At 34.0% G+C, this 24309-nt stretch overlaps 1 protein-coding gene and 1 long non-coding RNA gene across 2 annotated transcripts in view; one reads left to right on the plus strand and one right to left on the minus strand.

Moving 5' to 3' along the window:
* Positions 1 to 24309, plus strand: part of RpL30 (ribosomal protein L30) — a 74689-nt gene that overhangs the window by 42741 nt on the left and 7639 nt on the right. The window lies entirely within an intron of this gene.
* Positions 4145 to 4705, minus strand: LOC136410559 (uncharacterized). The gene is made up of 3 exons (XR_010752257.1): positions 4667 to 4705; positions 4437 to 4619; positions 4145 to 4376 (listed from the first exon to the last, which is right to left on the minus strand). It is a non-coding gene; the product is annotated as an uncharacterized lncRNA (long non-coding RNA).

A 24309-nucleotide genomic window follows, 5' to 3' on the forward strand; every position in this document is an offset into this window, starting at 1 on the left:
TGAAATGAAATTTACTGAGCAAGGTAAAATCCTTAAATTTGAACTTTTGTGCTAATCAACCTCATATAGTACAAACTTCATATAGTACAACAAAACAGGGGAAAATCGCATGTAATCCTAATTCATTAATAAATAAGTATTAGATCAATTTTACAGACAGAGTATTTTACCCCGTCGGAAAAATCTATCAATTTTCTATTAAAATCATTATCTACATAAATTTGTATAGTATGCCTTTTACTTTAAAAAAACAGGGCAAAATTCTTGAAATATTTGTTGTTTAAATATATACCTTTAAAATTAAAGAAAAATCCTTAAAAATGTTAATTTTTAAATACAGGGTGTAACATGTATAACATAATTAGGGGTTTTCCTTTTAACAAGACATAGACCTGAAAAAACTAAGCAATAGTTTTATATAACATTTTTTCAAAATCTCAAAAAGAGCCGAAATATGCGCCTATGAAAGTTTTAATAAGTACCACATCTTCAGTTACTACTCACTCCAGGACTGGCTACAAAAAGGTGTTCAAAATTGTTTCCATTGGTTTCATTTACACAAATTGTCGCTCGCCTTATCCACTACTCTGTGCAAATACAATGTACAATGCAAAAAGTCAGCATGTCTACCATGCATTGCTGTTAGGTTTTTGGTTTCACAGGTTCTTCCAACAAGATAAAAAAATCTAGAAGCTGCAGAATGATGTCTTCCTAGAAAACACTCAGCACACAACCGCGAAGCTGCGACGGCATTCTGGTGACACTTCTCGTATATCAACAACATATCCACCAATTCGTGATTCAAGTAATTATATGCTATTGTTAATTTAATAGTATCAATAGTAATAGTTTATCAAAATAACATCTGGAACTAAACTTCAGGACTTATTTTTAAGCGGCATGGGTAAATTGCATAAAAACAGTAAACATTAAATCTTTTTTGCGTTTTTACAATAACTGAACATTTTTTGTAGGACATTTTATTTCCTTCAAATTGAATTTACTATTTTATGCAGGAATGAATTTAGATTTTACACAAAAATTTATTAAAACTCATCTGTGCATATTTTATTTCTTTTTAGATTTTGAAAAAATGTTGAGGTAGGGTGGGGCAAGACCGATCTAGCAAGCATTTTCAACCATCAAATTTTTAAATCGGACTCTATCAAATTAAAGTATACATAAATTTGAAGCTTATACAGTTACCAAAAAAAGTATTTGCACACCCCAATAATTGCGATTATTATGAAATGAAACGAAATTTATGGGACATTAAGTATTTTATTTTGAAGTAAATTAAATTTACATTACGTTTTAACAAAAAAATATATGAAAAAAAACCGAACCTCTAGTTTTAGCAATTGAACGAATATTTTAATGCAAAGAAAGTATTTGCACACTTCCAAACATTTGCAACAATGAATAATTAGAAAATAAATATTAAAATAAACAACTTATTAATACCTCGTATACATCCCTTTTGCTTTGATAACCGCTTCTAATCGTCGAGGTATCGATTCAATCAGTTTTTTAGTAATATCTAGAGACATCTCATTCCAAGTTTCGATGGGGATTCTTTAAAAGCTTCTTTACTGGATGTATGCCTCGACCTTAGTTTCTGATTCAACAAATGCCATAGGTTTTCTATGGGATTCAGATCTGGCGACTGAGGTGGAGTTGGAAGTCTTCTAGGTGCATTATAAAGCAACCATTCTCGAGTAATATGCGCGGTGTGTTTAGGATCATTGTCCTGTCGAAAGTAAAACTCATTTTGCAATTCTAATTTTTGGGTACTAGTCGATAAATTGCCTCGCAACACATTCACGTAACCACGTGCTGTCATTTTATCATCAATAACTTGTAAATTTCCACTCCAGCCCATGCCATACATTCCCAAACCATAACATTCTTTCCACCGTATTTAACAGTATTGAGGAAGTTTTTTGTCTCTAAAGCCGTATTTTTTTTCCTCCAAACTGTCAAAATACTGACTGGTTTAAAAAGTTCAAATTTACTTTCATCGGAAAATATAATTTTTTTACAAAATTCTAAAGGCATGTCCCTATAGATTCTTGCAAACTCTAGCCACTTCTTTTGATTTATCTTGCTTATAAAGGACTTTTTCCTTAGCCGCCTCCCTCGAAGACCGGCTTCATGAAGGACATTTCTTATAGTCTGCAGTGTAACTACTTTTCCGGATATTGATGCGATGTCTTCGGCAAAATTTCTGGCACTTTGAAGGGGATTTTCCACAATGTTTCCAACAACATAATTCCTCTCTCTCACAGTTAGTTTACAGGGACGGCCACTTCGAGATTTATTATCGGTTGATCCGGTTTCTTTTTGTTTTTTAATTATACATATATCTGACTGTGAAAAAACCTAATCGCAACTGTGATGCAATTTCCCGATAACTCTTTCCTTGATTTCGCAAATTGATTACTTCAATTTTAGTTTTGCTATTAATTTCACTTTTCTTAGGGGACATGTTGATTGCAGTAAAGGGTACAGTAGGATAAGCATGGCGAATCGGCCTATAAAAGGAATTTCAAATTTTTTGTGTAAAATAGATGTATTTGGTTATAAAAACAACATTTACTTTGACTTTGGGTCGATTTTTCAAGGTGACCTTGAAATATATCAAAAAAGATCGCTTAAGTACCCTTATTACTTTAAACTCAAATATCTCAGGAACTAAGAGATACAGAAATGATTCAAAAACCAGTTTGTAACTGATACTCTGAAGAATATTTATGTATTTTTTTAATAATTTTTAGAGGGTCGCAATATTTTCAAAAACTTTTAAAAAACTTTTAAGTGTTTTTTTCATTTTGGTTTTTGAGTGACAATCACAAATTTAATATATATGTTATAATATGGTCCAAATTCTATCTCATGTAAAAATTTCAATTTTTAAAAAGTGTCGCAACACATTTAAATATATAAAAAACGATGAGCGCGTGAACAAACTTTGCAGACTAAACTGACAGATTAAATAAATTATCTGACATTTTGAAATATCATAGGCAACTAGATATTATACATTGGAATATTAACTAAATAACACCAAATGGCGCAAAGAACAATTATTTAGCGTATTCTGTAAAAACGCGAAGACTTAGCTACGAACACCCTAATACCATTCGATAGGTAATTCAAAATTATATATCCTGGTAATTTAAAAAATATAGCATTGTATTTAAATTAATCAAGTTATAGCCACTTAAAGTTCTTATTTGATTAGTTTTAATTTTTGCACATCCTGTATAAAATGGCAAGTTTATCATGATTGGGATATAAAATATAATCTATTGTTACACTATACTGTAAATTACACTTGCTTAACTTAAATACTTCTTAAGTGTTTAAAACATGAAAATTAGGTCAAATTTTGATAAAATTCAAATTATTTTAAAAATCTTAAGTTTTAGGTATTGTAAACCTTATTAAAACAGACACTTATTTTGATCAGAGACTCCAAAAATGCAATAATATACAGAGGATTCCACTTAAAAAAACACAACTTTGATACTTTTAGGGCTTTTGGGACACCCTGTATAATATGACAATAATTTTAAAAAGTAAAAAGTAAAAATACATAATAGATCCCCATATAGCCCAAAAGTGAAACTTTTTTAAAACCTCGTATTTTAGCCACAATATTCTGTGCCATTTGGCGTGAATAACCCTGTATATTCACACATTTTGTATACGAAATAAAGACTATTTCAAATAATTGAATATATAGTGGTTATAAATCACTCATCTCTGTTTTACAATTACTGAATTTACATAGAAAAAAATAGAAACATATTGTTCGAAAAAAAACCTCGAGACACATCAAAAGCAACTTGTTATTTCACCGATCCAACTTAAACCAAATGACATCTGTTGTACGACTAATTTGGTCACATACAATGCTCTACACTACCAAAATAAAATGAATTGGTTGAAGACAGCCGTTGTCCAAAAAAAGGCGGAGGTCGGCTTTCCCCACTCTGCTCTATATAAAAATATTGCTTAGTTTTTTAAGGTCTATGTCATGTTAAAAGAAAAACGCCAACTTGTGTTACACCCTGTATATCTTAAAAACGGGGGCAAAATGCTTAAAAAATAAAGTATTCTAAAGGAGCCTTACTTGTAGTAGCTCTGGGTGTGCAGCTCAGCTGAGCTTCCAATAAAACTTTACCATATTGTTAGCAAGACAGTTTATTTAATCCTCCATCTTCCAGTTGACGTGAGAGCAACTGTGCAAATACATTAAAACGACTTCTCCGATCTTTCTGGTTGTGATCCATCCTTTTATCATCAAACATGTTGATAAAATTTCTTATGCTGATATGTTAACGTTTTAAAATTTCATAGTTAGCAAAACTCTAAAAAATCATTTATTTTAATTACATTAATCCACAACAATCAACATCACATTAACTTACATAATCTTTTCTTAGCTTTGGAATTTGCAATTCGTATCCTAATTTGTATTCGGCAATTTGCAATTGGAAATCGCGATTTAGTAGTTGTTCACATTCATGTTTCTGTTCAAAAAACTTCAATTTCATTTCCTCCTGCGACGCAACTGTAGCCAAAGCTCTCTTAATATAAAAATAAATTCTTGCCTAAAAATACGTTATATTATTTGTAATTAAACAATTAAAAAATTTACCATTATTGAAATGAGATTCACTCCTTCCACACTAGAAATTTATTGAACAGGAACAAACTGCGAAGCGGGAAATATCTGGAAAGCAGCTGATGATGACAACTGACAGATTCTACACAGAATAGCCAACTTGAAAAATATTAATGGGTATAATATTGGCTGCATTTCAATAAAACTTTCATCATAACTAAGGAATCGATATTTAAGAAGAACTTTAGTGTTTACGAAAAATGAGGATGATCTTAGTTGCATAATCGAAAATATTGAGAGAAGCATGCGAGACACTAGCCAAAAAGACTCTAATAGAGTAGTCCAGAAATTCATCACATTATAATTTAAATTTTTTCTATTGGTTCTGCTGTTTTTTTTACACTGCTATTTGCTTGTTTCCTGTCTAAAATCTAAATTGATAAGGAATTAATTCAATTTATTAGCTGATAATGGAATAACTTTGTTATTTTTTAACACAAACAGGTCAAAATACCTTGACATTCAGCACAGCTCATGAACTGAAGTCTTTTTTAATATACTTTAAACCGTGTTATACAGGGTGGCGCACTTCACCTCCCGTCTCCTATAGCTCGGTTATCATTGACAGTAGGATTTCGATATTTTGTATACTTTACCTGTGTCTTAGGACGTACTCCAGGAAAATATTTCTAATTATACAGGGTGTCCCAAAAAAGTGTGACGATACCGAACTTTTTTTTTTAATGGAACACCCTATTTTTTTTCACATTTAAATGTTTTCTATGATTGTCTACATATTCCTAAAATTTTGTTGAGATCGGTTAAATAATACCGGCGAAAAAAATTAAAAACTGAAAAAAATGACATTTGCGCCTCTAGCTTGAAAAAATAATAAAAAATAGAGATAATGTCTATGTAAAGAAACTACTCAAGATGCTTATTGAGCATGGTTTAATAGTTTTATTAAAAAAGTTTCGATGATCGATATTGTACAGGGTCTCCGAAATTTAGCGTCACATTTTTCAAACTTCAAAGTGTTTTATTTTTCTTATTTTAAATTGGGACCCCCGTATATTTTAATTTAGTTCGATGCAGAATTCAAAAACAAACATTTTTCGAATTACATGTCTGTCGCAATTCCTAACACTTCAAGAGTTATTCGCGGAAAACCATTCCAATAGTAATTAAATTGATTAAAAAACTACGGTTGCTATGGCAAACTAATTATTTATAGGACTTATTTTATAATTACAAGTATCTTACAATCATTACACATCTAAAGTATGTGTTCGAAATGTCCTCCGTTCTGTTGAAGACACAAATTAAGACGACTATGGAAGGTCTTGTAACCTTCTGCAATTCATAAAAAAATCGAAGGTGGCTTTGAACAAATTCGAAAAAAAATTTCGAACACATACTTTAGATGTGTAATGGTTGTAAGATATTTGTAATTATAAAATAAGTCCTATAAATAATTCGTTTGTCATAGCAACCGTAGTTTTTTAATCAATTTAATTACTATTGGAATGATTTTCCGCGAACAACTCTCGAAGTGTTAAGAATTGCGACAGACATGTAATTCAAAAAATGTTTGTTTTTGAATTCTGCATCGAACTAAATTAAAATATATGGGGGTCCCAATTTAAAATAAGAAAAATAAAACACTTTGAAGTTTGAAAAATGTGACGCTAAATTGTGGAGACCCTGTACAATATCGATCATCGAAACTTTTTTAATAAAACTATTAAACCATGCTTAATAAGCATCTTGAGTAGTTTCTTTACATAGACATTATCTCTATTTTTTATTATTTTTTCAAGCTAGAGGCGCAAATGTCATTTTTTTCAGTTTTTAATTTTTTTCGCCGGTATTATTTAACCGATCTCAACAAAATTTTAGGAATATGTAGACAATCATAGAAAGCATTTAAATTGTGAAAAAAAATAGGGGTTCCATTAAAAAAAAAATTCGGTATCGTCACACTTTTTTGGGACACCCTGTATAATTAGAAATATTTTCCTGGAGTACGTCCTAAGACACAGGTAAAGTATACAAAATATCGAAATCCTACTGTCAATGATAACCGAGCTATAGGAGACGGGAGGTGAAGTGCGCCACCCTGTATAACGTTCTCAAAAATAACACAATGGGTATCGTATTAGATTTTATCTAACACTAATTTACTGAGATTTATTTTCTATGTTTTTAGCAATGATATTAATTTGTAGGTTTTCTGATAATTTTTATTAATAAATCAACTTGCATTGCTAAAAAATTAAACGTATTCAACATGATAATATTAATGTTTATGAAGTTAAATATAGATATGAATTTTTTAAGCTAAATAATAATACGCATTTGTTAACTAAAGTAACACCTTAAAAATAGAAAATTACAACAAAAATCATTTTTTGCATGAACAAGTATACATAATTATAACTCTTCTTCCTGAATAAGGCAATCCGGGTAAGTAAAAATTGTTTGGAATATACAATTGCGCACATAAGTATTTGAAAATATTTTTATTATTATTTTTATTAAAAATAATCTTATTTTCCATTTATCAGAAAAGAACATACTGTTAATAACAAAAACAGTTATTTATTAATACATATAACATATTTCTGAACAGTATGATACTTACGAAAACAATAACATTAAATGTGTAAAGCACCCCGGCTTACGCATACGTATTATTATATCATATATGTATTAACCTCTTACATTATTTCTTGTACTATTTTCTCATGGAAACCTAAGGACAATATTAGAACTTAATTAGAATGCATGTCTACGTAGAAACACAATTCCTTTGTCTAATATAAGCAACCCATCAAATTGTAATTAGCTGAGACTCAAAGTCTCAGTACTGTTTAAGGTTCAAACTACCCTTATTGATGTACTTTGGCAAAGTCCACGTAGATATCATTTATATAAATAGGGCAGTCAAGCAGTTAAGAGGAGTCCAGCAGAAACCTTCAGACTGATCTTCACAAAACACTTACATAAAAGGGTCTTTACGCCTCGCTCCCGCTCTTGTATTATCGAGAAGTTAATAAAGTGTTATATTTTTGACTCGCGTATAGTTATTCCAACCCGGCACATTACAAATGTTTAATTAAACAGCCATAAAACTAATGGCACAATAGTATTTGAAAAATTTTTCTTAAAATTAATCAAGAAAAGCAAAATTTATATTAAAATTTCTAATACAGTTGAACTTGATTATAACTGGCTCCAGGGGTTTACCAAAATAAGTTCACTATAGTCGAAGTCTGTTTTAAGTGAAACATTTTTGAAGTGTTAAAAAACAGATAAATTCAAACTAAAAAATTATAAATGTTTTATTTCATTTAGTATCACAAAAACTTTTAAAACAATTGTATGTATGAACCTACAGTAAATAATATGTAATAATGTATTATACAACATAATAAAACAAACTCATTGTATAGAGATACATAAAAGTACATAGTGGCCAGCAAAAGTATTCATACACCTGCAACGCTGTTAAATAAAATGAAATAACAATATGACTAGTACATTGTAACATTATTTAATTAATTTTGTATTAAACGACAACATGCAAACAACTAATCTATAATAATTTTCTTTACTAAATCATATTGTTTATAAGTATTATAGCAAAATGTTTACAAACATGCCATAAAATTAGACCGTAAAAGTATTCATACATTTGTGTTGTCACACAAAAACAGGTCTAAATCTACAAGGAAGTCGATCGTATCTACGGATATTCATTTCTAAATTATACCAGCTAGTAATAGCAAGTGAATGTGAGTAGTAAATCAAAAATTAAACTAAAAAACAATTGTTTCAAGACGTAATGGGTCGAAAATTGGGAGAAACGACAATTGCTGAGAGAGAAAGAATAATCAGGTTACATAAACAAAATAAACCATATCGAGAAATAGGGGAAATAGTTAATAGGAGTTTTGTAACTATTCAAAGCATTGTCAAAAAGTTTAAAAATGAAAACTCCGTTGTTAATCGAAAACGAACCGGACGATCAAGAAAGATGACTGTTAGAGAAGAGAGGAAAATTGTACGAGAGGTCCAACAGAATCCAAGAATAAGTGCTACACATTTAGCTGCAAGGGTTGAAGAAATGTTTACAAAAAAAGTATGCCCCGATACTGTACAAAGGATAATAAAAAAAGGTGGACACTGTTCAAGAGTGGCTAGAAAGAAACCTTTTATTAATGAAAAAAATACACAGAAACGTTTACAGTTCGCAAAACAATATATAAATAGCCCACTAGATTTTTGGAATAGTGCCTTATTTTGTGATGAAAGCAAATTCAATATATTTGGTTCAGATGGTCGACAGTTGGTGTGGCGAAAAAGAGGAGAAGCTTTAAACCCCAAGAATCTGCGAGCATCAGTAAAGCATGGAGGTGGTTCCTGCATGGTATTGGGCTGTATGTCAGCCAATGGAGTGGGAAACTTAGTGATCATTCCAGGGATCATGGATAAAATGATTTATTTGAATGTTTTAAAAAATAATCTAAAACAAAGTGCTGAAAAACTAAACATGCCTCGAATTTATTCATTCTACCAAGACAATGATCCTAAACATTCGGCGAAAATTGTTCAGGAATGGTTAGTATACAATATACCAAAAATTGTTAAGCTTCCACTCCAATCGCCAGACATCAATCCCATAGAAAATTTATGGTATGAATTAGAGAAACGAATCAGAAAACGTGAAATAAACAACAAAAGTGACTTAGAAAAAATTTTGCGAGAAGAATGATTAAAGATTGATCCTTCTGTAACACGAAACTTGGTCGAATCGATTCCCCGACGCTTAGCAGCTATTATTGAATCTAAAGGCCATGCCACAAAATATTAATATTATACAGTTACTCACAAAATTGACCGTACATAATTCGCAAATTCATAAATTTGTAAAAAATAAATATCCCTAGACATTTTGATGTTTTTTAAAAACCAATGTTTATTGCAAACGAGTATAACATATATAATACGCTACGAAAATTTAACAAAAATAGTGTAAATTCAAAAATTTTAAATAGATAAACAACAATAACGCAAAATGTAGACACAAAATTAACCGTACAAAAGTAAATGTGTATATTAAATATTAAATTATTTGCACAAATTTGAAAAAAGAACAAAACTATTACTAGTTATTAATACTTGGTGGCACCCCCCTTCGCCTCAATTACTGCTTTCAAGCGACGCGGCATGGATTCTATCAACTTTCTGGTCACATCCGAAGAAATGTTTTCCCATGCATTAAAGACTACTTTTCTAAATTCTTCTAAGCTACTACAGTTGCAATTTTGTACTTCATTTTTTAAAATTTGCCACAAATTCTCGATTAGATTGAGATCTGGCGATTGCGGTGGAGGATTTAATAATCGTGGTACATTATGTATTAACCAAAGCTTGACAATGCCGGCAGTATGCTTGGGGTCATTGTCTTGCTGGAAATAAAAAACTCTGGGCATGTTCAATTTTTCAGCGGATGGTCGCAAATTGGCTTTTAAAATATCGAGATACATATTTTTGTCCATTATTCCAGTAATTTGATGTAGGTTACCGGTACCATTCGCTTCCATAGTACCCCATAACATTAATGATCCTCCTCCATGTTTCACTGTTTTCACAATATTCTTTTCCTGCAGTTGTGTATTTCGTTTCCTCCATACGATTTGTCTTCCATCCGATCCAAATAAATTTATTTTCGTTTCATCTGTGAAAATGACGGTATTCCAAAACTCTAGAGGCTTCTCTAGGTATTTTTTTGCAAAATCAAGCCGTTTCTGTCTATTAATTTTCGATATGAAAGGTTTCTTACGTGCTATTCTGCCATTAAATCCACTTTCTCTGAGAACTCTTCTTACAGTTTCAGTTGAAACAGATTTGCTGATTCTCTGGGATAGTTCTTTAGTTAATTTAGGTACGCCTTTCTTTGGGTTAATCTTTAGTTCTCGTACAATGAATCGTTCATCCTGATGGGAAAGCAACTTTTTTCGTCCTCTTCCAGGCTTGTCTTGTACCAATCCTTGATAACGGTATTTGTTTATTATCCACTGTACTGTGGAATGTGTCCTTCCTGTTAGGTTTCCTATTTCACGCATTGTTTTCCCTGTAGCATAGAATTTTAATATTAATTTACACGTCGCGATATCGGTTTGCACTCTTTTATTTGCCATTTCTGTCACATTAACACAATAACTCACCCACCTGAATTTGTTTAAAGAAGACTTACTAGTCTTGAAAGATTTTGCAAAAAAAGTTGTTTTGATAAATATTTACAGCCAAGCTATAAATGAAAAACATCGTGTACGGTTAATTTTGTGCGTACATTGTAAGTGTATTATTGTTTGTTATTTAGTATTTTTAGATTGACAGTGTTTTTTTTTAATTTTTTTGTAAAACATCATATGCTATACTTACATAATTGCACAAATATAGGTTTTGAAAAAAAAAATTATAGGAGTGTGTATATTTCACAAAATTATGAATATTCGCATTATGTACGGTCAATTTTGTAAGTAACTGTATATCCTAATATTATTTCTAATTAATTACATTATGTATGAATACTTTTGCGGTCTAATTTTATGACATATTTGTAAACATTTTGCTATAGTACTTATACACAATATGATTTAGTAAAGAAAATTATTATAGATTAGTTGTTTACATGTTACCGTTTAATACAAAATTAATTAAATAATGTTACAATGTACTAGTCATATTGTTATTTCATTTTGTTTAACAGTGTTACAGGTGTATGAATACTTTTGCTGGCCACTGTAAATGTATTAAGAAAATCTATATATATGTGAGCTTTCATAAAGAAAGCCATATGGGGTTACTTATCAACTTATTTAATGTAAATGCAAAAAACATGTTGTCCCATAATATTGTAACTTATCCTTGGACATGTGCAGAATGTCACAGGCACCTACTGGTGCCCCATTGTAAATTAGAAATGGACTAAACTTGTACTAGTCAAAATAGATCATTCGTGGTAAAGATAAAGGTCTGTTTATCATCTCGCCTAAAAACATATGGAGGTGCGAATAAGATGATTAAAGGATGTAAGCGTGGGAAGAATGTGGAAGGTATGGTGACAGGCTTTTTGGAAGAAAAGCAGATGCACCCGGGGTGACCCTCACGCATCAAAAAGGGATTCATTCGATTCCCGATTCTAGAGAAATAAAGAAGTACCACCTAAACTTGTGTTTTTGTTTCTCTACGAGTTTGGAAGATCTGACATCAGAAGTGGGATAGACTCGCGAAGATACCACAACGTGTAAAACAATTATTTGTGTGAAAAGTGCGCTTGTTTTGTGGGTGCGTTTCGTGTGCAGAAAAGTACGCTAGCATGGAAGAATTGACCAGTGTTTTGACGGCTGTTCTTCGTGAAATGCAACAACGGCCTCAACAAGCTGTGCCTGTGCTGCAGGCGCCTGCCATGCCAGTGGACATTCCGACCTTCGACCCCTCGAAGAGCGATGCAGGGGCGAACGGGTGGTGTGATGACGTGCAGGCCTTGGCGACCACCTTTAATTGGACTGATTTCGAACAACTTTGCCGAGCTGCAAGCGCTTTGGAGGGCGACGCTAAGGAGTGGTACAATAATTGGCACCCAGCAAGAAAGGATTGGGCTAGTTTTCGAGCAGAAATTTGTCAGCTCTATCCTGTACGACGAAACCTGAGCGAGCGGCTGCGCAGGGCAAGCTTGTACACCAGCGGACAAGCACCGGGTTACTGTGAGTACGCACGAAAGAAGATATCGTTATTGAAAGGGCTGAATTTTAACCTAAGTGTTGGTCAAATAATTGAGCTGGTTATTGGTGACATAACCGACACTCATGTTAAAACAGCAGCCTTTAATAGCAATATTGATTCTATTGCGACGCTACTTAATGTACTTAGTAATTATCAAATCAATAAACAAGGCCATCAGCCTCAAGGAAAATCCTTAAAACGTCCCCGTCCAGATCTGCCTAGGCAGAACGACGAAGGGATAATTTGTTATAATTGTAATAAGCCTGGGCATATGAGCCGAAACTGTTGGAAATCGTCCAAATTGAGCGATACTACTACTGCGGGTGGTCTAAATCCGATGGAAGTTAAAAAGCCTTGCGATATCTGCAAAAAAATCGGACATTCTCCCGAAAAGTGTTTTTTTAAAAATAAAAGAGGGGGCCACTTGTCGAGATTCTCGAAAATAAATTATTTCTGCGTAAGCTTAGATAGTGATTTTTGCGTCAAGTTTAAAATACAAGATTTGACTGTAAACTGCCTAATCGACACTGGTGCCGAATGTAGCCTTATCTCTGAGAAAGTCGCTAATAAACTAAATTGCCGTTTTGAACCAAGTTTCGTTATATTAAGGGGTATAGGTGGTAACCTAGTACCAACTTGTCGAAGGGCGGCTTTGTTGCTCGAAAGAGAGGGTACTGCATTCGATATCACCTTTTATGTTGTCGAAAGTTCTGCTATGAAACCAGACGCTATACTAGGCAGGGATTTGCTCAATTATAAGGGGGTTAAAATTTGCACTGACTCGCGCGGTACCAAAATTTACCTAGATGATGAGGAAGATAAGAATGAATCTAAAACAATTCAAAATGTAAGCATTTCTCCCGAACAAATTAAGACAGGCGTACAAGGGGGCGAATACGATGAATTGCTAAGGTTATTGACGAAATATAGCGATTTCATAGCTACTGGTAATTCCGTTGGGGCAATAAAAACTGGCGAAATGGAAATAAGATTGAAGAGCGATAAAATAATACATTACAACCCGTATCGAATGTCATTGAGCGAGCGAGAAAAAGTTAAGGGAATTATCAAAGATCTATTGCGAAACAAAATCATTCGCGAAAGTACATCGCCATACGCTAGCCCGGTTATTTTAGTCCACAAAAAGGATGGTAGTCATCGTTTATGCGTGGATTACCGCGCACTCAACGAAATCACCGTCAAAGATCGCTTTCCGTTACCACGCATAGACGACCAAATTGACCAACTGGGAGGACACGGGTACTTCACGACCCTAGACATGGCGGCTGGATTTCACCAGATCCCTGTGGCCAAGAATTCGATCAAAAAGACGGCATTCGTGACGCCGGACGGACATTTTGAGTACTTGCGCGTACCCTTTGGGCTGTCGAACTCTCCTGCGGTGTTTCAGCGGGCAATTTGTAAGGCGCTAGGCAAACTTAAGGACGCCGACGCGTTGGTATATTTGGACGACATAATTATCCCGTCTAGAACCATACGAGAAGGATTTGATAAGCTCGATAGGGTATTAGCTTCTCTTACTAGAGCGGGTTTCACTTTAAACATCGACAAATGTAAGTTTCTCGAGAACCGAATTCTTTATCTTGGCCACGAAATATCTCTAGAGGGTGTAAGACCTGATAAAAGGAAATTGGCCGCTTTGTTTAACGCGCCCGATCCAAAAAATGTTAAACAAGTCCGACAGTTCATGGGTTTGGCCGGTTATTTCCGCAAGTATGTCCCCGAGTTCGCCGCACGTACCGCTTGCATTACGAAATTAACGAAAAAAGATGTGAGTTTCGAATGGGGAATTGACCAGAAAATTGCCAAGAGTTATGTTTGCGCGTTTTTAAGTCAGCACCCCCTTTTGGCAATTTTCGACCCAACATTAAACACCGAGCTCCATACAGACGCGAGTTCTTTAGGGTATGGGGCGATTCTATTTCAAAAACATGACAACAAACTAAAAGTTGTGTCGTATTTCTCAAAACGAGCTACGAAGGAGGAATGCAAGTACCATTCGTACGAACTCGAAACACTAGCTGTGTATTATGCCATAAAACATTATCGTGTTTACTTATTAGGGATAAACTTTAAACTTGTTACCGACTGCAACTCGCTTAGGTTGACACAGAAGAAGAAAGATTTAGCGCCCAGAGTTGCAAGATGGTGGCTTTATTTACAATCCTTCAATTTCGACATTGAGTATCGAAAAGGCAAATACATTCCCCATGTGGACTATTTCAGTAGGAATATTCCACAATCTCGGGAAGAACTTAGTTGCTCAGCTCCCGTGAACGTCCTCACGACCGACAACTGGCTCAAAATCAATCAAAAACGCGACCCCGAGACTCGCGAGATCAAATCAAAACTGCTTGATGGTTATCTGACTCACGAATATTTCTGCCAAAACGACATCTTATTTAGAAAAATAAATCCGGGCCAAAATCCACCAATCTACAGAGCTTTTGTCCCAAAAGGAAGCAGGCTCGGGTTACTAAAAATATTCCATGATGAACAGTCTCACGTGGGACCAGATAAGACATTTGCTAAAATAAATCACTACTTCTGGTTTCCACGAATGGCTAGGTTTGTCAAAAAATACTGCGATCGATGCCTAAAGTGTATCGTGAACAAGAAGCATACTGGACCCAAACAGGGACGGCCACATCCTATCAATAAAATCCCCATTCCTTTCCACACCGTACACTGTGACTGTGTTGGTCCATTCCCTACATCACCAGACGGTTACAAGCATGTCCTTCTTGTAATCGATGCCTTCACAAAATACCTGTTTTTGATCCCCTTAAAAACCCTCTCCGGCCCTGAGACATGCGAGAAATTAAAGACTTATCTAACTATATTCGGAAACACTAAACGACTAATATGCGATAGAGGAACCAATTTCACTGATCAACAAGTGAAGCAGTTGCTTTCAGAGTTACAAATTACACAACATCTTATTGCTAAAAGTGCCCCGCGTGGAAATGGCCAAATTGAAAGATACGTCTCGACAATTCTAGATTTGCTCAGGGCGGATCTAAATGGCAACAAGTCAGAATGGACGAGCGTTCTTTCAAAGTTACAGTTAACTCTCAACACGACCATTCAAAAAACAACGGGTTTTTCCCCACTTTATCTACTCACAGGACAAACCTTAGATATCCCAGAGATTCAGAATTTGACAGAAACCATCAAGCCCGTGATAAGTACCAACCGAAATTTAGACAAAGACCGCAAAACAGCCCATGAACGCTCGTTGCGCTACGGATCAGAATCAAAAGAAAGATTTGACAAAAAGCGACGCATGACAAAAAAATTCGAAGTAGGCGATATAGTTTTTCACCCATCCGGGAACTCACATCTGTCCAAGTTAGACTCAAGATACGAAGGTCCATTTGAAATTTTGCAGATATTGCCTAACGACCGCGTAGAAATAAAAAACTTAGCCACTAACCGCAAACGAATTGTCGCCAAAGACATGATGCGAATATGGCCAGGCGAATTTGAAGAGGAAGTATCAGTAGTATATTGATAATAATTTTATAATTTCTTCTATTTAATAATTATTTAATAATTCTTGATATTACTGTATCTTATAGGTTTGTCCCTTGTAATATTTTTGTAGTTATGTTATCGCTATCAAGTGTTCTGTTCAACGGATGTCCGTATGAGCTTTATTAGTTGATAAAAACTTAGATTTACCATCTAAAAAAAAAAAAAAAAAAAAAAAAAAAAAAAAAAAAAAAAAATTGTTGAAAGACGTGCTCTTTGCGTTAGGTCATGAGTACCTAAACGTTGAAATGACGTGCTCTTTGCAATTGAAACTAATACTTTGAGAATTGTTGAAAGACGTGCTCTTTGCGTTAGGTCATGAGTACCTAAACGTTGAAATGACGTGCTCTTTGCAATTGAAACTAATACTTTGAGAATTGTTGAAAGACGTGCTCTTTGCGTTAGGTCATGAGTACCTAAACGTTGAAATGACGTGCTCTTTGCAATTAAAATTAATATTTTGTAAATTGTTAAAATGGCGTAGTCTTCGCAATATAAAATGATAATGTTTTTACTATAGGTTTTAGTAAGGATAAAATTCGAGAACGAATTTTGTGTCAGGATTGGCCGTGTGAGCTTTCATAAAGAAAGCCATATGGGGTTACTTATCAACTTATTTAATGTAAATGCAAAAAACATGTTGTCCCATAATATTGTAACTTATCCTTGGACATGTGCGGAATGTCACAGGCACCTACTGGTGCCCCATTGTAAATTAGAAATGGACTAAACTTGTACTAGTCAAAATAGATCATTCGTGGTAAAGATAAAGGTCTGTTTATCATCTCGCCTAAAAACATATGGAGGTGCGAATAAGATGATTAAAGGATGTAAGCGTGGGAAGAATGTGGAAGGTATGGTGACAGGCTTTTTGGAAGAAAAGCAGATGCACCCGGGGTGACCCTCACGCATCAAAAAGGGATTCATTCGATTCCCGATTCTAGAGAAATAAAGAAGTACCACCTAAACTTGTGTTTTTGTTTCTCTACGAGTTTGGAAGATCTGACATATATAATATAATATAAAGTAAAAAAAGCATATAAAGTGAATCTTAAATAAAATCCATTATTTTGGTTTACTCCTAAAACGTCGTTCTGAATATCCAGAACACCTGCAGCATTAAAGAGGACGCCCGCAAATCGTACCTTATTCAGCCAAAATGAATAAAACCGTGATAAAGACACCGGCGAGTATTAATTTTTTATCGAGAAGCCGACAAAGGGTGCCGCTGGAATAAACACTTTCCTTATCGGGAAGCAAAATGTAAATGCAGATAGATTCTAAAATCGTGATTTTCCCTAATATAACTAGTGTATGTGAGCTTTCATAAAGAAAGCCATATGGGGTTACTTATCAACTTATTTAATATAAATGCAAAAAACATGTTGTCCCATAATATTGTAACTTATCGTTGGACATGTGCGGAATGTCATAAGCACCTACTGGCGCCCCATTGTAAATTAGAAATGGACTAAACTTGTACTAGTCAAAATAGATCATTCGTGGTAAAGATAAAGGCCTGTTTATCATCTCACCTAAAAACATATGGAGGTGCGAATAAGATGATTAAGGGATGTAAGCGTGGGAAGAATGTGGAAGATATGGTGACAGGCTTTTGGAAGAAAAGCAGATGCACCCGGGGTGACTCTCACGCATCAAAAAGGGATTCATTCGATTCCCGATTCTAGAGAAATAAAGAAGTACCGCCTAAACTTGTGTTTTTGTTTCTCTACGAGTTAGGGAACTTCTGACATGTATAATGGACTTTATTGTATTTTAGGTCCATTATAACCGAAAGTCCATTATAACCGAATCCATTATATCCGAACTAAATTACATTGGTTAAAATATACTTAAAAACGGGCACTCGAAAGTTGTTCATTATATCCGAGTGTCCATTATAAGCGAGTCCATCATAAACGAGTTCAACTGTATTTAGTCGAAAAATCCTTAGCTTTGATAACGGCTTATAACAGTTTTGGCATCGAATCCACAAGTTTTTTAAGTTGTTGAACGTCGGTTTTATTCCATTCTTCACGAATAACCGCAATACAGTCTGTTTTGTTGGAGATCTTGTATTTGCTTATACGATTTTTTAAACTTTGCCAAAGATGCTCAATTGGATTGAGACCGGTGACTGAGGAGGTGTACGAAGGAATTTTGGAGTGTTTTACAATAACCACTTTTGGACTATTCTAGCCGAATGTTTGGGATCATTATTCTGCTGCAGCAAATAATTTCCCTGAAGACCTACCTAATTTTTGAGCACTAGTAGTCAAATGTTGTATAAGAATATGAATGTACATCATTTTATCCATAATTCCGTTTATAATATGTAAATTCCCACACCATTGACAGCCGTACATCCCCATAACATCACCGAACCTTCCCCATGTTTGACCGTTAGAAGCAGATTTTCTTTTTTAACCCTAGAATACTAATATGTTTTGTATATACTGTAATACTAATACGTCGTAAAATTTACGACTTCACAATAATGTACAACTTTCAAAAAGAAAATTTATTTTCCAATAGAGATTAACAAAGTTCTGCTATAACAAAATACATATAGTTCAAAAAAAGTTTTAAATATTAAGAAAATGGACATTCCGGGCAACAATTTCTGTTGTGTGTTCTGCAAATTGCTCGTTTACATTGTACACAAAAATTTGTTGTCATTTTTCTCAGACGACTAGGGCAAAAGAAACATACGGTTCGTTTCTTTTCAATAGGATCAACCGATTCAGGAACAGGTTTTATGTCCAAGATTTCATGTATATTCTCCCGAATATTGCGACGTAAATTAGATATATCTAATCTTTGACGCATCCATGGTTCAGCAAGAATTTTTCCCAATTCAAACATATACTGGAATCGAGAAACGGGTTTATTATTAGCTTTGTATGAATTATCACAGTATATCACAAATGAGTTGATAGTAGCTATGTTAATCATTCCATAAAAAACACAAAGTGGTCATCTTCGTGTCTTTCTGGAGCAGTTCATATTACTGCATAACTGATCGAAAGTATCTACTCCCGCCTTTGTTTCATTATAATTTATAATTATGTCCGGTTTTCCATTTTCACTAATTGTGGTACCTTCATGCATTGCAGAAAGTAACATCACTATTTTATTAGGTTTTGGTAAATAAGAAACTAATGTTTTGTTTTTATCAAAGCAAAACATGGATGTTCCTCGTGGTCTATTGTCAGTGTTCAGTAGTTCTGGTGGAATTTCTTTTTTATTTTTTCTAAGAGTCCCTATAATTGTTAATTTATACGGCTGTTCCAGAAGTTCATCCGCCAGAGGAACTGACGTAAACCAGTTATCCATGGTAATATTACGATTACTACCATGGATCGATTTTGTTAATTCTTTCACATAAAAATTAGCAAGAGGCAGACCACCAGTATTGGTGCTTTTTCCCAAGTATGGATTGGCATCAACCATATATTTCGATGACGAATCGCATAACATGACTATCTTGATGCTGTACTTTGATGGCTTGTTGGGTATATACATTCGAAATGGACACCTTCCTCTGAATCCTAACAGTTGTTCATCTATCGTCAGATAAGATGCTGGAGTATAGGAGCTTCTGCATATCTCCATAAGCATATTCCATATCTGATGAATATGAGTGAAGGAGTCGCTTTTCTTTCGTTCCTCTCTGGTAATTTTATCGTCAAATCTGAGACAGTTTACTAGAAACGCAAAACGTTCTCTACTCATACAGGTACGATAGAAAGTTCCCGAAACCGTCCCTTCAAACATGTGTTTAGTATTTAGATGATTGTCTTTTTTGGCCGCAGAAAAAATCAATATTCCAAGTAAGGCTAGTAACTCATCTTTGCAAATGTTTGTCACAATCGCGGAACTGGTAGCGTATTTGGAACTCTGTCTGACAATCTCTTCGTTGGTGTGACGAATAATTATTTCAAGGATATTATCATGGAAGAAATGCAAAAAGCATTCCTTTATAGAAGAACAGTTACGAGATTCGCCTTTGTTGCCCGGTATAAAAAGGTTGATAGTCTAATGATGATGATGATGAAGCTTCATTTTGAGGTTCTTCTATTGGAACGAGATATTCTTCCTCAATGACGTCAGATTCATCTAAACTGCTGTCAGAATGCAGCAATTCCTTCTCTAAGTGGTCTTCCTCCCAATCACTTCCACTATCTTCGTATGGTTCATTGTAGTCATCTTCTCCATTCATAATCCTTTCTATTTCTTGTTGCATTTGCAATGGAATAAGTGGCTTATTTGACATTTTGCAATATACAAAATAAAAAAAAGCTTAGCTTTACTCTATTATTTATATTGCAACTAGAACCGTAAGAAACGTAATTTCATATGATCGAAACAATTCTCCTGTTTGTCTTATTGCTGACAAGACGATAACACTAAAGCGTCGTAATATTTACGACGAGATGGGTGATTCACAAAGTTGTGCATAAAATTTAATTGAAGCGTATCGACCAACGTTTAGTACAGCAAAAATGAGGAAGCTACTGGCAAACCCATATCTACAAAATTTGCTGTTGTTGCCAAATTTGAGAGAAAATAATTGGGCGTCGTAAATTTTACAAGTATTATAGGGTATTCTAGGGTTAACCCATTAGTACATAAAGTTTAATCAGCAATGATCTAATGTAAAATCGATCAGTTCTTAGTTATTTGGTAATAAAAAATAAAAAATGGCCAATTTCTGATTTTTATTTTTATTAGTTAAAAAAAAAATAACATGTGCGTTTAAACGGACTGTATGCATAAGAAGTTAATTAGTATGAAATATAGCCCAACATCACACTTTATACAAATGAAATGTGCTTTATTTCCACACAATCTGCATCTTCTTTCCATCTCGTTATAGTCAATAAGATGATTTTTACCGTCGAATCTTACATTTTCACTTAGCGTAGATATGGATTTTCCATGAGAAGATGAGGTACCATACGTTGTGAGCAAATCCACAGCAATTCTCCTTCTAAAGTGTAATAGACCATTAGTAGCAAAAGTATCTGTTGGCTTCAGCTTGCGTAACAAAATCCAGGCGTTTGAAACTGCAACATCAAGAAAGTATACAAAAATTGGCCACTACCACTTTCTCTGCCTAATTCGAGTCCGATACGTTGCGACTGATTGGTCCATTTTATCAACGCCACCCATTCCTCTGTTATAATTCGAGAACAATCTTTATTGTGTAACCGATATTCTGCATCTTTTTTCACGTGAATATCTTGTGCAGGTTCTTACATCAATTCCATCATAATTAGTTATACAAGTGACACTTTTGTTGTCTTTCCAGCGAACTAGGCAAATTTTTTTTTCAGCATCAGTTCTGAAGTCGTAAAAATCTCTCTTCTTTTTGTTCGTCACTTTCGTATCTGGCAAAGGACATTTTTCAGTTCGAGAATCTCGAATAGTAGACGTGGCGCAATAACCGTCCTCAGCAAGATGATTCATGAGAGAGCTTGATGAAAAGTAATTATCGAAAAATATCTTATACCCACTGTTTGATGGAATGTTTCCCTGCTTCAGTAGGTTAACTACAATATCTCCGCCAACACCAAATGTATTTTCTTGACCTGTATTTTTGCCAGTGTACATTTCAAACGAGACTAAGTACCCAAAGCCGGTACATAGTGCCCAATTCTTAAATCCAAATCTTATTGGTTTTGATTTTATAAACTGTTTGGCAAAGTGTTTTCCGTAGTAAGGAATCATACTTTCATCGATTGATAAATTTTCCTCGAGTCCTCCGTGATACTGAAATGCGTGGTTCAAGTGTGTTATCAACGGTCTAATTTTATACAAGCAGTCTTGTTGATCCAATTGGGAATTGTCATTCAAGTGAAAATTTCGCAAAATTTGTTCAAACCTGTTTAGTCTTATGCTTTCTTGAAGCAATTTTGGCACGTCCGGCAAACTAGACCACAATATCCTTTTGTTAGAGTATTTTGCATAACCTGACATCAAAAGACCCCCAAAAAAAACATTCATTTCATCTAATGACGTATTGAGCGACTGATTCTTCTGAACAGCATATAAGTTACTTTGTACAACAAATTCTTGTAACAATTTCTCGGGAAAAAACAGGCGGAAATAGTCTAATGGCGTTTGACATTCCTTAGCTTCGCTCGACGGTTCTTTGAGAATATATTCGACTCTCACGTCAAATTTTGGCTTACTGGCATTCCAACTGAATTGTATTTTCTTCTTTTGATTCACTTGTGTCTTTTTTGCAAAGTACTTGGTATATTATCTGCCTTACTTCGACGTAAATATTTTGATAAAGATTCGTCGTCACTAGAATCCGAGTCTTCCATCGAGTTTCCCACACAGCCTTTCTCAACGACAGCCTTCTCTTGGACTGATTGTCCAAATCGGGATTTTACCTCACAAGTAGTTTTAAGCATTCTGGGACCTAGGCAATTCAGATCAGCAATATGTTCGTCGTCACTAAAATCTTCATTTATGTCTGTATCATTCCCATCATGTAGAGGTTCCGCATATATGTATATCAAGAGGAAAAACATTAACACCCTCTTCTAAAGTTTCAAGAAGTTGTTCTAAAAACAATCTAAAAAAGTATATACATATGTATAAGGTTACCACCAAATTTTTATTTACCAAATTACTTTGAAAAATGAATGCATTTAAGATTTACCAAAAAAAAAATCTCGTTGTACTATGGCGCATCCCGTCCTTTATAACGGACGTTTACCAAAAATCAAAAATTTCTACAGTAAATTGCAATAATGAACATTTGTAACTGTAGCGGCAACATATCATTACTTTATCACATTGACTATTACTAATTTAAACTTTTAAAAGTTCAACACTTTGATATAAACAACGAAAACCTTACCGATTGCCTTGTTTCACATACAAAGATGGATCCATTTTTAAGAATATTGTCTCTAAACAACTCACAGAACAAATAAAACTCCAATAAATAATTTTCTAATGTGAAACACAACTTGTGACTTTCACGTGTAGCAACGAAACATTGAAGGTTAAGTCTGAGACGAGTCCCGGTGGAAAAATATACGCGTCCGTTTAAACGTACGTTATGCACTAATGGGTTGATCGCGGTTCCTGGTCTTCGCCACACGTACTGCCGTTCGTTGGAACCAAATGACGCGTCTCAAAAATTCTATTGGCTTATTAAGATGTTCCATTGCAAAAGACAGTCTTTTGCGACGGTTAACTTTACTAATGAAAGGCTTTTTCCTAGCTACTTTCCTCGCATAGTTTCTTTTTCTTAATATACGTTTGATTGTCTCGGTACTAGCTGCCTTTCCAGAAATCTGGCAACAAGATTTTTGGCACTTTTATGACTTTCTTGTACAACTTTTCTCTTCTCCCGATCCGTGAGTTTTTTTGGACGTCCTTCTCTGGGCTTATTTCTGATCAAATTATCAGTTTTGAACTTCTTTCTTATATACCCAACTGGAGAAATAGATTTTCCCATTGTTTCACTTGTTTGTTGGTAAGTTTTACCATCTAGATGTAGTTTAATCATAAGCTCGCGTTCTGGTAAACTAATCTCTTTAGTTTTCATTTTTAACTGATTAGTTATGCTATTATAACGACTTTTAAATGTGAACTAGTAAAAATTAATTAATTGATAACACTCCCGATTTGGTTTATTTATGATATAAATTTAAATTTTAGGTGCAACTAAAGAATTTTACCGTATGAATATGATTTCCAAATACTTTTGTTTATCGTTTATTTACGCACTCCGTCTTTGATCAAGTTACTACACTGTATGTTATAATTCGAATTTTTATTAAACATTTAAAATAATGACAATACTGGGATTTTAATGTTTTTAATAATTGCCACTCAATTTGTAAGCTTTTTAATCAATTATACTAAATTTAAAATAAAACACCCATTGTTATTTGTAAATACTTTTCTGCGCAATTGTATGTTCCTTACAAAGCAGTCTCGAGCATTGCGAACAAGAATGTTTCGTGAATCTGTTTTTTCGTTTGGGACGAAAAATAGGTATAGAACACCCTAGTATTAATTGAAAAGGCATCAATTAATAATTTTAGTTAATACATAAAAATGTATACATTCTATTTGAAATAAGAAAGTTATACTAAATTATAAGTGAGTAAAATTTGACCATTCTTTTTGCTCACCCTGTATATCAATTTAGTAAAGAATTCATTCTAGTTTGGAAAATAATTTGTTCTTAAGAAGTAATAGTAAAAAATAATAGCTAAGTAACTCATTTCACTTAGAAAAAAAAATGTTTTTTTGACCTTTGATTTTTTTTTGACCTTTGAATATTTTCCCAAATT

Source organism: Euwallacea similis, chromosome 8 (assembly GCF_039881205.1).
Source record: "Euwallacea similis isolate ESF13 chromosome 8, ESF131.1, whole genome shotgun sequence".
NCBI classification, from domain to species: domain Eukaryota; kingdom Metazoa; phylum Arthropoda; class Insecta; order Coleoptera; family Curculionidae; genus Euwallacea; species Euwallacea similis.